Source organism: Stomoxys calcitrans, chromosome 1 (genome assembly GCF_963082655.1).
Source record: "Stomoxys calcitrans chromosome 1, idStoCalc2.1, whole genome shotgun sequence".
In the NCBI taxonomy this organism is placed as follows: Eukaryota; Metazoa; Arthropoda; class Insecta; order Diptera; family Muscidae; genus Stomoxys; species Stomoxys calcitrans.
In genome coordinates, this window is record NC_081552.1 from 262,509,300 (window position 1) to 262,525,203 (window position 15,904).

Below are 15,904 nucleotides of genomic sequence, written 5' to 3' on the forward strand. Positions count from 1 at the left end.
ATCTACATCTACATCTACATCTACATCTACATCTACATCTACATCTACATCTACATCTACATCTACATCTACATCTACATCTACATCTACATCTACATCTACATCTACATCTACATCTACATCTACATCTACATCTACATCTACATCTACATCTACATCTACATCTACATCTACATCTACATCTACATCTACATCTACATCTACATCTACATCTACATTTACATCTACATCTACATCTACATCTACATCTACATCTACATCTACATCTACATCTACATCTACATCTACATCTACATCTACATCTACATCTACATCTACATCTACATCTACATCTACATCTACATCTACATCTACATCTACATCTACATCTACATCTACATCTACATCTACATCTACATCTACATCTACATCTACATCTACATCTACATCTACATCTACATCTACATCTACATCTACATCTACATCTACATCTACATCTACATCTACATCTACATCTACATCTACATCTACATCTACATCTACATCTACATCTACATCTACATCTACATCTACATCTACATCTACATCTACATCTACATCTACATCTACATCTACATCTACATCTACATCTCCATCTTCATCTTCACCTTGATCTTGATCACAAATCAGTGAGTGCTGTCCCATTCAATTTTAAACTCAATGATTAGGGACCTACGTTTTATATTCGAGTCCGAACGGCGTACCGCAGAGCGACACCTCTTTGGAGAGAAGTTTTAACATAGCAAAGTACCTCACAAATGTCGCCAGCAAATTCATTACTAACGAATTTTTCATTTTTTAATGCCCCAATGGAAACCACTGTTGCGCAGGTGTAAGCATGTCCGTCTATGACGCTCAACTCCCAGGTTCGAATCCCGGCGGGAACATCATACAAATTTTCTGCAGTGGTTCTCCCCTCCTAATGCTGGCAAAATTTGGGAGGCCACCGTAGCGCAGAGGTTAGCATGTCCGTCTATGACGCTGAACGCCTGGGTTCGAATCCTGGCGAGAACATCTGACAAAATTGTCGGGGTGGCTTTCCCCTCCTAATGCTGGCAACATTTGTGAGGTAATATGCCATGTAAAACTTCTCTCCAAAGAGGTGTCGCACTGCGGCACGCCGTTCGGACTTGGCCATGAAAGCAGGCCCCTTATCATTGAGCTTAAACTTGAATCGGACTACACTTATTGATGGGTGAGAAGTTTGCCCTGTTCCTTAGTGGGCATGTTCATGGGCAAAATTTGCAATTTTACTCTGCAAAGAGGTGTCGCACTGCTGCACGTCATTCAGACTCGGCTTTAGAAAGGAGGCCCTTTATCATTGAGCTTAAATTTACAATCGGACAGCACTCATTGGTATATGAGACATTTGCCCTGGCAAATTTGTCACCTGAAACCACAGTTCAGCTGCTTTTCTCATGAATTCCGCGAAATAGCATTTCTAACGTTCCCTCGCCAGCACGATGTTGCAACATTTTTAATGGATGTTAGTTTTTCTGTTTTGTTTTGCTAGCAAACAAATTTAAGCTGGCACTTGTTTAGTTGGCGTAGTGATGCAGCAAAGAGAGAAATGATTAAAAAGTTTCCAAACCCATGACGATGAGATTTATTTTCAACCAACACACCCAGCAATATGTGGCTTGCGGCATCAACGAAAGAACGAATGAACGAACGAACGAAACGAGAGTATCAAATTAAAAGAATAAATATTTCTTTTAATTACCGTTTCGACAAATATTGATTGGCAAAACGTATGCGAAATACACCGGAGAAACTTCGCTCGGTATGTGGGTCAATGTATTGTCCTTTGCCCACAAATAAATTTTGGAAAGTTTATGGCACAACAAACTGCCGTTTCCCATAGAGCATAAATGAATGTCCGGGCATGCATGTGGCTGATACTTTTAAAGACCACACAAACACATGGCCATACACATGGCTAAAGCAGAAATCTTTACAATTGTGGTTTTATTTTATGTGGAGACGTATGTTCATAAGCCAAAGTTCTTATGTACTCTACCTAGTTAAGTTGAACCGAATTAACATCCTTTTTGGCTTTTATGACTATGTGATTGCGTGTGTGTGTTTTCTTCTTTGGCTTCCTTCTTATTTTAAATTTTTAATTTCGAAACCCAAGCCATGGACCACAATCATTGGCTTCCTTGGTCCACTCACCTCTAGCGTACAACACATATAAATAAGGATTGCAGGAAATATGACTACATACGTGTGAGTAGTTATGTGTGTGTGTGTGGAGTGTAGTCTTGATGCAGACATCAATATTCATGTAGCCTACCTTAAGGCGTCTTTTAGCCTTAATTGCATTCGAAAATCATCCATGCACAATGAAATTGGATTGGATTTTTTCATTGAATATTGAGAATAAAAAAAAAAAAAACAATTTTCTAAAAAATGTAAAATATGAAAAAAATTAAAACAGGTAATAAATGTCTCTTTAAGTTTATTTCAATCTAACCTTATTTTCATGTATTATAACTTAGTTCAGTTGCTTAGGACGTCCCCTAGGGAGGTGGGACGGCCCCTAGACAGTTGGTAGCGAATGTTGATATCAGATTCGTGGTCTACTCCCAAATACCCTTCATTTGAGCCCAAATACCTTTCATAGTTGGGGGTGGGGCGGCCACTTATTGACTTGACACTGAAAATTTATTTCACATTTGGATATCAGATTTGTATTCTACATTGAAATACCTGTGTATGTCCGATTTAGGGGTATTTTAGGGGTTGGGGTGGTCCCCCAAACACTTGGTCAAACATTAGTATATCAGATTCGTATTCTACTCGCAAATACCTTTCATTTGAGTCCCATGTTGTCGTGATTGATCTATGGGGCGGCGCCTCTATGTGCCCCAACCGAAATTTGGATTGCAAATTTTTGGTTTTAGGATACTAAAATAGAGCACACAAAATTTCGTTTAAATCGGGTAAGGGGGTGGGTTTGGGTTCTGATATCAAAAAAAGTTATACCCTATTTTCTGTGAAAATTTCAAGAAAATCGGTTCAACCGGTTTTAAGTCTATAAGGAACACAGAAACAAACGAACAAACAAACACAAGTTGATTTTTATACCCTCCACCATAGGATGGGGTATACTAATTTCGTCATTCTGTTTGTAACACCTCGAAATGTGCATTTGAGACCCCACAAAGTATATATATTCTTGACCCCATAATGTATATATACATGAGTCGATCTAGCCATGTCCGTCCGTCTGTCTGTCGAAAGCACGCTAACTTTCGAAGGAGTAAAGCTATCCGCTTGAAATTTTGCACAAATACTTCTTATGAGTGTAGACCGGTTGGGATCGTAAATGGGCCCTGTCGGTCCATGTTTTGATATAGCTGCCACATAAACCGATCTGGGATCTTGACTTCTTGAGGACGCAATTCTCGTGCGATTTGACTGAAATTTTGCACGTGGTGTTCTGGTATCACTTTCAATAGCTGTGCTAAGTATGGTTCAAATCGGTCAATAACCTGACATGGCTGTCATATAAACCGATTTGGAGTCTTGACTTCTTGAACCTCAAGAGGGCGCAATTCCTATCCGATTTGGCTGAAATTTAGAATGCGGTGTTTCGTTATGACCTCCATAAACTGTGCCGAATATGGCCTGACATAGCTGTCATATAAACCAATCTGGGGTCTTGACTTCTTGAGCCTCTAGAGGGCGCAATTCCTATCCGATTTGACTGAAATTTTGCATGCGGTGTTTAGTTATGACGTCCAACAACTGTGAAAAGTACTGTGTAAATCGGTCCATAACCTGATGCAGCTGCCATATAAACCGATCTGGGGTCTTGACTTCCTGAGCCTCTAGAGGGCGCAATTCCCATACGATTAGACTGAAATTTAGTATGCGATGTTTCGTTATGACTTCCGTAAACTGTACCGAATATGTCTCAAATCGGTCCATAACCTGACATAGCTGTCATATAAACCGATCTGGGGTCTTGACTTCTTGAGCCTCAAGAGGGCGTAGTTATTATCCGATTTGGCTGAAACTTTTGTACAACGGCTTCTCTCATGATCTTCAGCATACGTGTCCTATAGCATAACAGTTCTTATTCAATATTCTTTGTTTGCCTAAAAAGAGATACCGCGCATAGAACTCGACAAATGCGATCCATGGTGGAGGGTATTTAAGATTCGGCCCGGCCGAACTTAGCACGCCCTTACTTGTTTTATTTTATCTTATTTTATTTTATTTTTATTTTATTTTATTTTATTTTATTTTATTTTATTTTATTTTATTTTATTTTATTTTATTTTATTTTATTTTATTTTATTTTATTTTATTTTATTTTATTTTATTTTATTTTATTTTATTTTATTTTATTTTATTTTATTTTATTTTATTTTATTTTATTTTATTTTATTTTATTTTATTTTATTTTATTTTATTTTATTTTATTTTATTTTATTTTATTTTATTTTATTTTATTTTATTTTATTTTATTTTATTTTATTTTATTTTATTTTATTTTATTTTATTTTATTTTATTTTATTTTATTTTATTTTATTTTATTTTATTTTATTTTATTTTATTTTATTTTATTTTATTTTATTTTATTTTATTTTATTTTGTTTTATTTTATTTTATTTTATTTTATTTTATTTTATTTTATTTTATTTTATTTTATTTTATTTTGATTTTATTTTGATTTGATTTGATTTGATTTGATTTGATTTTATTTTATTTTATTTTATTTTATTTTATTTTATTTTATTTTATAATATTTTATTTTATTTTATTTTTGTTCTGTAGTTTTTTAAATACACCCTATTGTTGCCAGTGCGGCACATCCTTCTTCATAATCGACTTTAGTTCTTTTCATTTTCATTTTACATTCATTGCATTCGCTATGCCTGTGAGATCGCCTCATCTCATGTGTGTTTTGCTGCAGCAGCAAAGTTGTGCCTCTCTCGATGTGGCAACATGCGCCCGCATCCGCTTTTTGGTTAATATTCCCTGGGCAGTTTTTAACGTTTCATTTTTGGTTGGTTGCATGGTTAGCAGGTTGCTTGAATGGCTCACTGACTGACTGGCAGGGGGCTGAATTCACACTCAGTTCCGTTACTTTTTAAAGTGGTCTTTAAAAGACATTGTCATCAGGCCATTAACTTTTATTTTCAGTAGCTTGTAATTCAATCTCTGGTGCAAATTGCTGCAGCTCCACTTAAATTGGGATTGGATAAATTTCCCTTAACTTCATTACTTTGCAACGTTGGGGAGCCATAAATTTGCAAAAATGAAATTTCCATTGAATGCACAATTTCCAGTGGGATTTTTCGTAAAGTGGAATGGGCACTCTTAAATTTTACAGTACAGATTGTTATTTTATTGATTAATAGTTTAAATACATTAAACAAATTGAGTTGTGTAATGATCGAAAAACAATTTTAAAAATGCACTTAGCTAACAAAAATGTGATACATTTTATTGAGTTTTAAGTGTAGGAATTTTAAAATTATTTTTATTTTATTTTAAACACTCTAAAGATATCAATAAAAATCTAAAACAAAAATATTTCGTTTATTTTTTTCAGGTATGCATGTTATCTTATTGGTCAATGATTGGTAAATATTTGAATGTAATTTTCAAGTTCCATTTCTCCTGTTGAATGGTATATAGAGTTGAATATTTTCAAAGTTATTTGTTATGCTCAACTTATTTCGTAAATTTGATGATTTAACCATAAACGTGTGTCTGCCCGTCTGATGTAATCACCCCCTCACCACCAGCCTTTAAAAATTGTGGTACTGAGACAAAATTTGGCACAGATATTTTTTCCATAAGCAGATAGAGTTCTTGAACGGGCCATTTAGGTCGACATCCCGATTGAGAGTCTTAAACCCACAAACGTTGCATTTGGTTTCGATTTCGATAAAAAGTGAGTTGCACTAGGCTCCCCACCATTCGAACAGAATATGGTCCAGGGATCGCGCATAACAGCGGCATCTACCGGCCGATTTTGCAGAAATTTAGAACAATGAATTGAACTAAAGTCACCATGGAGCAAAGTTTGGCATATCCTCCTATGACGCAGAACGCCTGGGTTCAAATCCTGGCGAGAACATCAGAATTTCAGCGTTGGTTATCCCCTCCTAATGCAGGCGACATTTGTGAGGTACTATACCATTTGGTATAGCAGCCATGTAAAAACTTCTCCACAAAATTCCCTAATGGAATGTTCATGGGCAAATTTGCATTTGAATTGAACTAAGCCAGCGTTGTCCGAACCGAATTTGGTCCAAATCGGAGCATATTTCGGCATATGGGGCTGTCACTGATCTGCCAAAATAAAATCTAGTTAAAGTTGTACTGCAAATGCAGCTATAGCCTTTGCTCACCATTTAGTTAATTTGAGTGCCTTTTGTAATTCCGAAATACTGGGTTTTATGTAAAGCAACTGTCAAATAGCAAAAACAAAACAAAAAACCTTTTGCATATTTTCCTAGACCAGTTTTACCTAAAACTGCACTCTACTTTTCGCAAAGTGCCAAATTTCTTCTTGCATCGTTATATGCAACTATTCGCAATGAATTTATGCATGAGCATTAAGAAAAGTGCACTACTACATTGTAGCCTAAACTTGCTTGGAAGAGTGTTTCTTCGTTCGCTCGTCTGCATAAAATATTAAACTCAAATGTCTGTTCAAAAATATAAGGCCTGTAAAAATACTACATATTTTCAAAGTTACCTTCTCTTTCTCACTCCTACATAGTTTAGCATGTGCAAGTGTGAAAATATCTGAAATGCATGCACGTGTAACAGCCGCAGCAAAAACAACAACCACACAAGTGGTGGCAGCGACACCAATAATTTACTTGTCATACCTTAATAACATAAAATTTTATGAACATTTTAAAATAATGCAGATTGCAGTATAAAAATTGCACTGCTGTTAAACACAATGCACTCTCACAACAAAAGGCCATTGGGGCGGTAGAGGGTAGGGGAGGCTATAACTTAGGATGAGTGCTGTGTATGGTGTGTGCGTGTGTGGAGATCATGAGACAACGTTGATTTTTTTTATAAATCTCTTTTTGGTTCTTGGCGTACATATTGCATGTGTTTTTCCTTGTAGGAGTGTCTGTGTAGGTAAAAAAGACAGTTTGTATGCATGTGAGCAGTGATTCAGTGAATGAATATGCTTGTATTGTTGCTGTATTTCACTATACACGTGTCGCTGTAAGGCACACATATCACAGCCAGGGTTTCCATTGGGGTAATTTTGTCATTTTACAAAAAATAAAAATAAAATTTAAAATAAAATAAAATAAAATAAAATAAAATAAAATAAAATAAAAGCAAAATAAAATAAAATAAAATAAAATAAAATAAAATAAAATAAAATAAAATAAAATAAAATAAAATAAAATAAAATAAAATAAAATAAAATAAAGTAAAATAAAATAAAATAAAATAAAATAAAATAAAATAAAATAAAATAAAATAAAATAAAATAAAATAAAATAAAATAAAATAAAATAAAATACAAAAAAAATATAAAAAAATAAAGCACACAAATATAAAATGCAAATTTTGCCCATGAACATTCCACTTATGAACAGGGGCAAACATCTCACATATCAATGAATGCAGTCCTATTCAAGTTGATGCTCAATGATAAAGGGCCTCCTTTTAATAGACGAGTCCGAACGGCATGGCACAGTATGACACCTCTGTGGAGAGAAGTTTTACATGGCATAGTACCTTACAAATGTTGCCGGTGGTTTAGCCAGGAGGGGAAAACCACCGCTGAAAATTTTTTCTTATGTTCCTTCCGGGATTCGAACCCAGGCGTTCAGTGTCATAGGCGGACATGCTAACCTCTGCGGTACGATGGCCTCCATGAGATAAAATATATTATGAGGGCAAAATTTCTTTAAAGGCGAAATATTGTTGTAATTTTCTCTAAATATAAAAGTATATTTTTTCCTAATACAAATTTCCATAAAATTTTCTCAAAAGAGAAAACTTTAATAGTTGTCCCTAAAGTCAAAATTTCGATGAAAAGTCAAAAAGCTCCAAAAAAAATGTTAAGGATACAATTTGAATGGAATCTTCTTTCTTATTCAATTTGTGTTCGGCTGAATCGATTACCTTGAAATTTTCACAGATTGTGTAGGTTGGTCCGGAAGGAAACATAGGCCATATAATATTTTGATATCGAGAGGGGGGCGAGCCCTCCCCCTTACCCCAAAAGCACTACCCAAAAATATAAGTGGACCGCTCGGGACAATATGTTATTCAAACGAAAGGTATTCAAGAGTAAAGTACGAATTTCATAATAAAAGTTGGGTCCAAGGCCGCCACAACCCCAAAACCCCTTAAAATATGTTTATTTGACGATCATAACAATATGGGACTTTAATGAAAAGTATTCGAGAGTATTTTAACGAATATTTTCAGGAATTAGGAATAGGTTTTATAATTCATTGATAACGGAAGGGGGCGGACCCTCCACCGTTACCCCAAAAACACCACCCAAAATTAAAAGTGGACCGATAAGGACAATATGGGTATCAAATGAAAAGTATGCGGGAGTAGATAACGAATCTGGCATACATATTCATGTCGAAGTATAGAAGGTCACCCCACCCCCACAAATACGCCCAAATAGGGGCACATTAGCCAATCACGGTGATATGGGACTCGGTTTGTTTGTTCCGTATAGACTGCAGAACGGCAGACCCGATTTTCTCGAAATGTTCGCTTATTGTGTAGGTTGGTATAGAAGGAAACATAGGCTATATAATTTTTCGGTATCAGAAGGGGGACGGACCCTCCCCCTTATGTCAAGAACACAACCCAAAATCAAAAGTGGACCGTTCGGAACAATATGGGATTCAAACGAAAGGTATTCAAGAGTAGAGTACGAATTTTATAATAAAAGTTGGGTCCAAGTACCTGGGGGGTCGCCCAGCCCAAAACCCCTTAAAATAGGTTTATTTGACGAGAATGACAATATGGGACTTAAATGAAAGGTATTCGGGAGTAGATTACGAATATGGTCAGGAATTAGGAATAGGCTTTATAATTTATTGATAACGGAAGGGGGACAGACCCTCCCCCTTATGCCAAAAACGCAACTCAAAATCAGAAGTGGATCGATCGGGACAATATGGGTATCAACTGAAAGGTATTGGAGAGAAGAATACGAATATTGTATTAAAATTTGTGTCTAAGTACCTATTAGCCGCCCCAACCCCAAAACTCCCCCCAACAAACATATTGGATGTTCATTTCAATATGGGGCTCAAATGAAAGGTATTCGAGTTCGAATCTGGTTACGTCACCCCTCAAAAACGCCATTAGACCCATTATGACTATATGATACTTGGCTGAATCGATTTTCTTAAAATTTTTCCAGATTGTGTACGCTTGTCTGAAAGTGATCACAGGCTATATAATTTTAAGATATCGGATGGAGACGGACCCTCCCCTAACCCCAAAAACGCCACTCATGTCCGAAAGTGGTCCGATGGGCACAATAAGGGTATCAAATGAAAGGTATTGGAGACCAGAAAACGAAGTACCCAACAAATATGTCATAAAACATTAGGTCCAAGTAATGGGAGTTAGCCCTGCCCCCAAATACCCCCAAATGGGCATATTAGCCAACCATGGCTATATGGGATTGAAATGAAAGGTATTAGGGAGTAGATTACGAATATGACATTAAAATTTGCGTTCAAGTATAGATGGCGCTTTTCCTCCTAAAGATACGTCAAATGGGTTATTTGACCTATTATGACAATAGGGACTCAAATGAAAAGTACTTCAGAGTAGAAAACGAATTTGATATCCAATTTTGGAGCCAAGTGTTTTGGAGTACGCCCTAAAGGACCCCCTAAACTGAACTTCATTTCCGTTGGGAATAAAGAACGAATTTGATATTTATTTTCAGTGAAAAGTGCCGATGGTCGCCCCAGCCCCAAAACACACTCCAAACGGTTAATATTTACCGGTCATGGCAATATGAGGCTCAAATTAAAGGGATTTGGAAGTGGAGCACGAATTTGATGTCCATATTTGAGTCGAAATGTCTGAAGTGCCATCCCTTCCCAAATGAGAACATTACCCTAAGTTAGAACATTACCACCAGGAACCGAGAAGGGGCAATTTCTGACACATCAATGTGTGCTTTCCAATTCAAGTTTAAACTCAATGATAAGGGACCTTTTTTTATAGCCGAGTCCGAACAGCGCAGCGGAGCGGGCCCGCTTCGGCTAGTATTTTATAAAGACAACATTTGAACGAAATTATATTTTTTTAAATATAATTTGTCTTGATTCATTACAAACTTTGGCAACATGGAACTCAACCGTCAGCCAAAAAAGCAAAAATCATGAAAAGAATAGGAAGAAGAGAAAAATACTGCAATATGAAATCTCACGACACTTGGCTCTGTTATCTGTTGGTGTAGATGACGGTGATGGTGATGTCGATGTTGATGATGATGGGTAATAGGATGTCATATATTTTGTTATGCACGAGGGCGATGATAGTTGCTTCAACTTTTTCTACTGCTTTGGATAGGGTATGTTGGCCCAGAACAAAAAACAAAAATAAAAAATTGAGCAATATAATAAGGAATAATACAATTATTAATATGACAGTTTTTACACCCTCCACCATGGAGTGGGGGTATACAAACTTCGTTATTGCGTTTGAAAAATAACGGAAATCTAAGGTTAGGTGAGGTTGTTTGTTTTCCATGCCTCGCCTCTAAGTTGATTCATGTTTGGTGTTGTGTCCCCATCTAAGTGCCGGTATCTGTTATACTTGATCGCCATGGCTTTAAGCCGATCTATGCATGTCCGTCCGCCTGTCTGTCTGTCTTGAGCTTATTTACCCAATATTTTTCATTACTATTTGACTATTACAATTCTCATTCACCCAAAGAGATCGAATTTCTCCATACGTTAATTCTCCTATGAACTTTGTATAGCGACCAAAGTTTATGACATGCACCTTATCTTTAAGAGTTTTGCTACTTAATTTTTATCAGCTTGATTAAGAATAACAAAGCTAAGATCTATTAATAATTCTAATCAGGTTAAGGTTGAACTGAGTAGTCCAACTTGCTCTTATTTCATTCTTCTGGTTATAATAGCAAAATGTCTAGTATGTTCTTTTTTCCATGTAAGATTTCTGTTGACATATCAAATGCCGCTCAGGCTTTGCACAGACCATATAAGTGAATTTTGTATTCCATGGAGGCATGAACAAATTTCTTTACTTATATGGGATCCTTCTGCTTCCACTTGGAGACATGCCACATGCGCGAAGTGAGATTTTCTTTTATAAATTTTCTATTATCTGCTCAAGGCTTCGTCTTTGGCTTTTTGCAGGAAAAAAACAAACGAACAAGAACAAGATATCCATTAAAACACTTAAGTAGTTGACACCCTAACTGATATGGGGTACAAATGTGTCTGTCGCTCCCTAAGGTATGCAACACAATCGCCTTCGCCACCAACACCAACACCATCGCCATTAGAGCAAATGCTCTAAGCCACCCAAACTCAGAGACACGAACCTACCTAACAGCGTTGTCAACATTAAACATTAATTTGAGAACTGTCAAAACTTTTACCTTCACCCTCAAGTGGGGGGAAAGCTTGATTTGCATATACAGCAGGTGTAGGTATTTAGTGTCTGTAGATGTGTGTTGGGTGGGTGGGTATACAAGTCTGATTGTTGGTGTGCTCAACAAACCAAATGTCACAGAAACTGGCAAGGCAGGCATATCAACGGCAAAGATTTTTCTTTTGTTTTTATTTCTTAAATTTTAGTGTCAACTTTTGTTGCTGCGCCACTGAGCTCTGCAACCACGATGAACATACGAAAATACACATTTGTTTGTTCACGTCTCTGGCATTGAACACTGTAGCCCAGCAAATGACACCAAGACTATGGCACGTTTCTGCATCGAGTGATGTCATCCGTAAAGGATACGTGGGTGTTCACGTGAGTGTGGATGTAGATGTGCATCAGCAACACTCTGTGCATTAAAAAGCACATACATCCAATATATACTTATACTATGGTATATTTGCATATATATGAACAATTGCTTGCCGTATTGTGTGTGCGTGTGTGTGTATGTGTATCTATGGGAGTGAACAAACACCACAGGAGCCTCTTTTGCAAAGGCGTGCGAAAGTGTTGCCTTACACCAACCGATGAAATCTGTTTATGTTCCTTTTAAATTCTTTAATTTAAATATTCACCTCTTTTTTGTTCTTTTGGTTTTTTTTTCTGATAAAGTTGTTCCTCTTTCAAGATTGCCTGCAATGGAGCTCCTTTTGTTCGTTAACACTTTGACAACATCATTTCTTTCTTTTTGTTTAAATTGACTTAACACTTGTTTTTTTCTTCACCATCTTATAATTGTTGCACAGTGTTTTTAAGGAATATATATTTTTTTTTCTATTATAAAAGGAGTTGAGACAGAGGAAAAACATTTCGAGTAGATATTTGTACAATGTCTAAGATTTTAAATGATTTTTGTTTTTAGGTGATAAGTGAAAAAAATTCAAAGGTAGACATCGGTAGTTATGATGGAATTTACCCAAATTTGTATATAATTTTCGTTTTCTACTCTCAAATACCTTTAGTTTGTGTCCCATCTTGTCCCGTACGGTGTACATGTTAGTCTTGTACATCTCAATTTGGTGCATAATTTTGGGGAGGGACGACCCGCCTGTGAATAGATTCCAAGTTTTTATACAAGTTGCGTATTCTACTCTCAAGTATCTTTCGTTTGAATCGCATATTGTTCCGATCGGTTTACCTGTGCGTTCGGTGGTAAATTTTGGGGTGGTGCGGCCCCTCTGGACCGTGACCCCAATTTTGTTGTACCCTACACCATAGGAAGGGGGTATACTAATTTCGTCATTCTCGAAATATGCGCCTGAGACCCCATAAAGTATATGAATTCTTGATCGTCATTTGAAGTCGATCTAACCATGTCCGTCCTTCTGTCCGTCCGTCTGTCCGTCCGTCTGTCCGTCCGTCTGTCCGTCCGTCCGTCTGTCCGTACGTCTGTCTGTCCGTCCGTCTGTCCGCCCGTCTGTCCGTCGGTCTGTCCGTCCGTCTGTCCGTCCGTTTGTACGTCCGTCTGTCCGTCCTTCCGTCTGTCCGTCCTTCCGTCCGTCCTTCCGTCTGTCCGTCCGTCTGTCCATCCTTCCGTCTGTCGAAAGCACGCTACCTTACGAAGAAGTAAAGCTAGCCGGTTGAAATTTTGCGCTATTATTTTTTATTAGCGTAGGTCGGTTGGAATTGTAAATGGGCCAAATCGGTCCATGTTTTGATGTAGCTGCCATACAAATCGAACTTAGGTCTGGACTTCTTGAGCCTCTAGAGGGCGCAATTCGCGTCCGATTTGACTGAAATTTTTGCACGTGGTGTTTTGGTATCACTTCCAACAACTGTGTTAAGTATGGCTCAAATCGGTCCATATAAACCGATCTTGGGTCTTGACTTGTTGAGCGTCTAGATGGCGTAATTTTCGTCCGATTTGGCTGAAATTTTGCATGAGGTGGTTTGGTATGACTTTCAATAATTGTGCTAAGTATGGTGCAACACGCTACATAACCTGATATAGCTGCCATATAAACCGATCTGGAATCTTGACTTCTTGAGCCTCTAGAGGGCGCAATTCCTATCCGATTTGACTGAAAATTCGCACGCAGTGTTTTAGTATCACTTCCAAAAACTGCGCTAGGTATGGTTCAAATCGGTCTATGTTTTGATATAGCTGTCATGTAAACAGTTCTGGGGTCTTGACTTCCTGAGCCTCTAGAGGGCGCAATTCCTATCCGATTTGACTGAAAGTTTGCACGTAGTGTTTTGGTATCACTTCTAACATTTGCATTAAGTGTGATTCAAATCGGTCCATAATCTGGTACAGCTGTCCTATAAACCGATCTTGGATCTTGACTTCTTGAGCCCATAGAGCGCGCAATTCCCATCCGATGTGGCTGAAATTTTTCATGAGGTGATTTGTTATGACTTTCAATAACTGTGCTAAGTATGGTGCAAATCGGTACATAACCTGATAAAGCTGCCATATAAACCGATCTGGGATCTTGACTTCTTGAGCTTCTAGAAGGCGCAATTCTCATCCGATGTGGCTGAAATTTAGCATGAGGTGTTTTGTAATGATATTCAACAATTGTGAAAAGTATGTTGCAAATCGGTCCATAACCTGATATAGCTGCCATATAAACCGATCTTGGGTCTTGACTTCTTGAGCCTCTAGAGGGCGCAAATCTCGTCTGATTTGGCTGACATTTTGCATGAGGTGTTTTGTTATGACTTCCAATAACTGTGCTAAGTATGGCGCAAATCGGTACATAACCTGACATAGCTGCCATATAAACCGATCTTGGGTCTTGGGTCTTGACTTCTTGAGCCTCTAGAGGGCGCAATTCTCATCCGATGTGGCTGAAATTTTGCATGAGGTGTTTTGTAATGATATTCAACAATTGTGAAAAGTATGGTGCAAATCGGTCCATAACCTGATATAGCTGCCATATAAACCGATCTTGGGTCTTGACTTCTTGAGCCTCTAGAGGGCGCAATTCTCATCCGATTTGGCTGACATTTTGCATGAGGTGTTTTGTTATGACTTCCAATAACTGTGCAAAGTATGGTACCAATCGGTCCATAACCTGATATAGCTGCCATATAAACCGATCTGGGATCTTGACTTCTTTAGCCTCTAGATGGCGCAATTCTCATCCGATTTGACTGAAATTTTGCACCTGGTGTTTTGGTATCACTTTCAATAACTGTGCAAAGTATGGCGCCGATCTGGGATCTTGACTTCTTGAGCCAATAGAGCGCGCAATTGTCATTTTGGCAGAAATTTTGTACATTTACAATCCCAACCGACCTACACTAATAAAAAATATTTGTCCAAAATATCAGTAGGCTAGCTTTACTTCTTCGAAAATTAGCGTGCTTTCGACAGACAGACGGACGGACAGCGGACGGACATGGCTAGATCGATTTAAAATGACATGACGATCAAGAATATATATACTTTATGGGGTCTCAGATGCATATGTCGAGATGTTACAAACATAATGACGAAATTAGTATAACCCCATCCTATGGTGGAGGTATACTAATAAGACTATTGTTTAAGCAAACATTTCTGTTTGTCATTTTTGCAAAAACTGCTAAAGTTAGGTTATTAATTGTTGCTACCCTATCAATATAATTATTACGAATATGTCATCATTGTGGATACAAAATATTTAAGCCTTAGTTTTGCTTCAAATCTGCAGCCATGTTCATGGTTCGTTTCCCTTACGAGTTTTGAGTATATTCCACTAACGTGTCCCTCTTTAAACTTGAAAAACACTTTTATCCACTGTAACTGTGGAGAGCGATCATAAACCTCTCCACAGAGCCTATAAATGCTGTGCAACAAATTTGTGCAAATATTCTCGTTCACCATCTTAAGGTAAGCGTTGTGCAAAAGTATGTAAGAAAAAAATGAAAAAAAGTTTAAATAAAAGAAAATAATAAAATAAAACAATTTGCTGTGAAACTCCTTTGGTGCTCGTTCTAATTTTCCGTTTTGCTTTGTTATTGGCTTATTAAGCCACTCTGTTCACTGAGCAATTTGAGTTAAGTTGTTAATGTTTTCAGTTGGCCACGTTTTTACATTTGAATAAAAAGGACTTGTCGTTGTGAATGGATTTCACCGCATGAATATTAGCACCCTCTCTGTGGACTGCTGCAGTCACCAACATCAACACCACCACCACCACCTGTACAACCATCAGCACTCAGCGCAGCTTACTCGAGGATATGACGAGCAGCGCCTTGGAATAT

At 37.4% G+C, this 15,904-nt stretch overlaps 1 protein-coding gene across 4 annotated transcripts in view; it reads left to right on the forward strand.

Moving 5' to 3' along the window:
- The window catches only part of LOC106092868 (palmitoyltransferase app), a 448,575-nt gene that overhangs the window by 270,074 nt on the left and 162,597 nt on the right, over positions 1-15,904 (forward strand). The gene's annotated exons all lie outside the window — the stretch shown is intronic.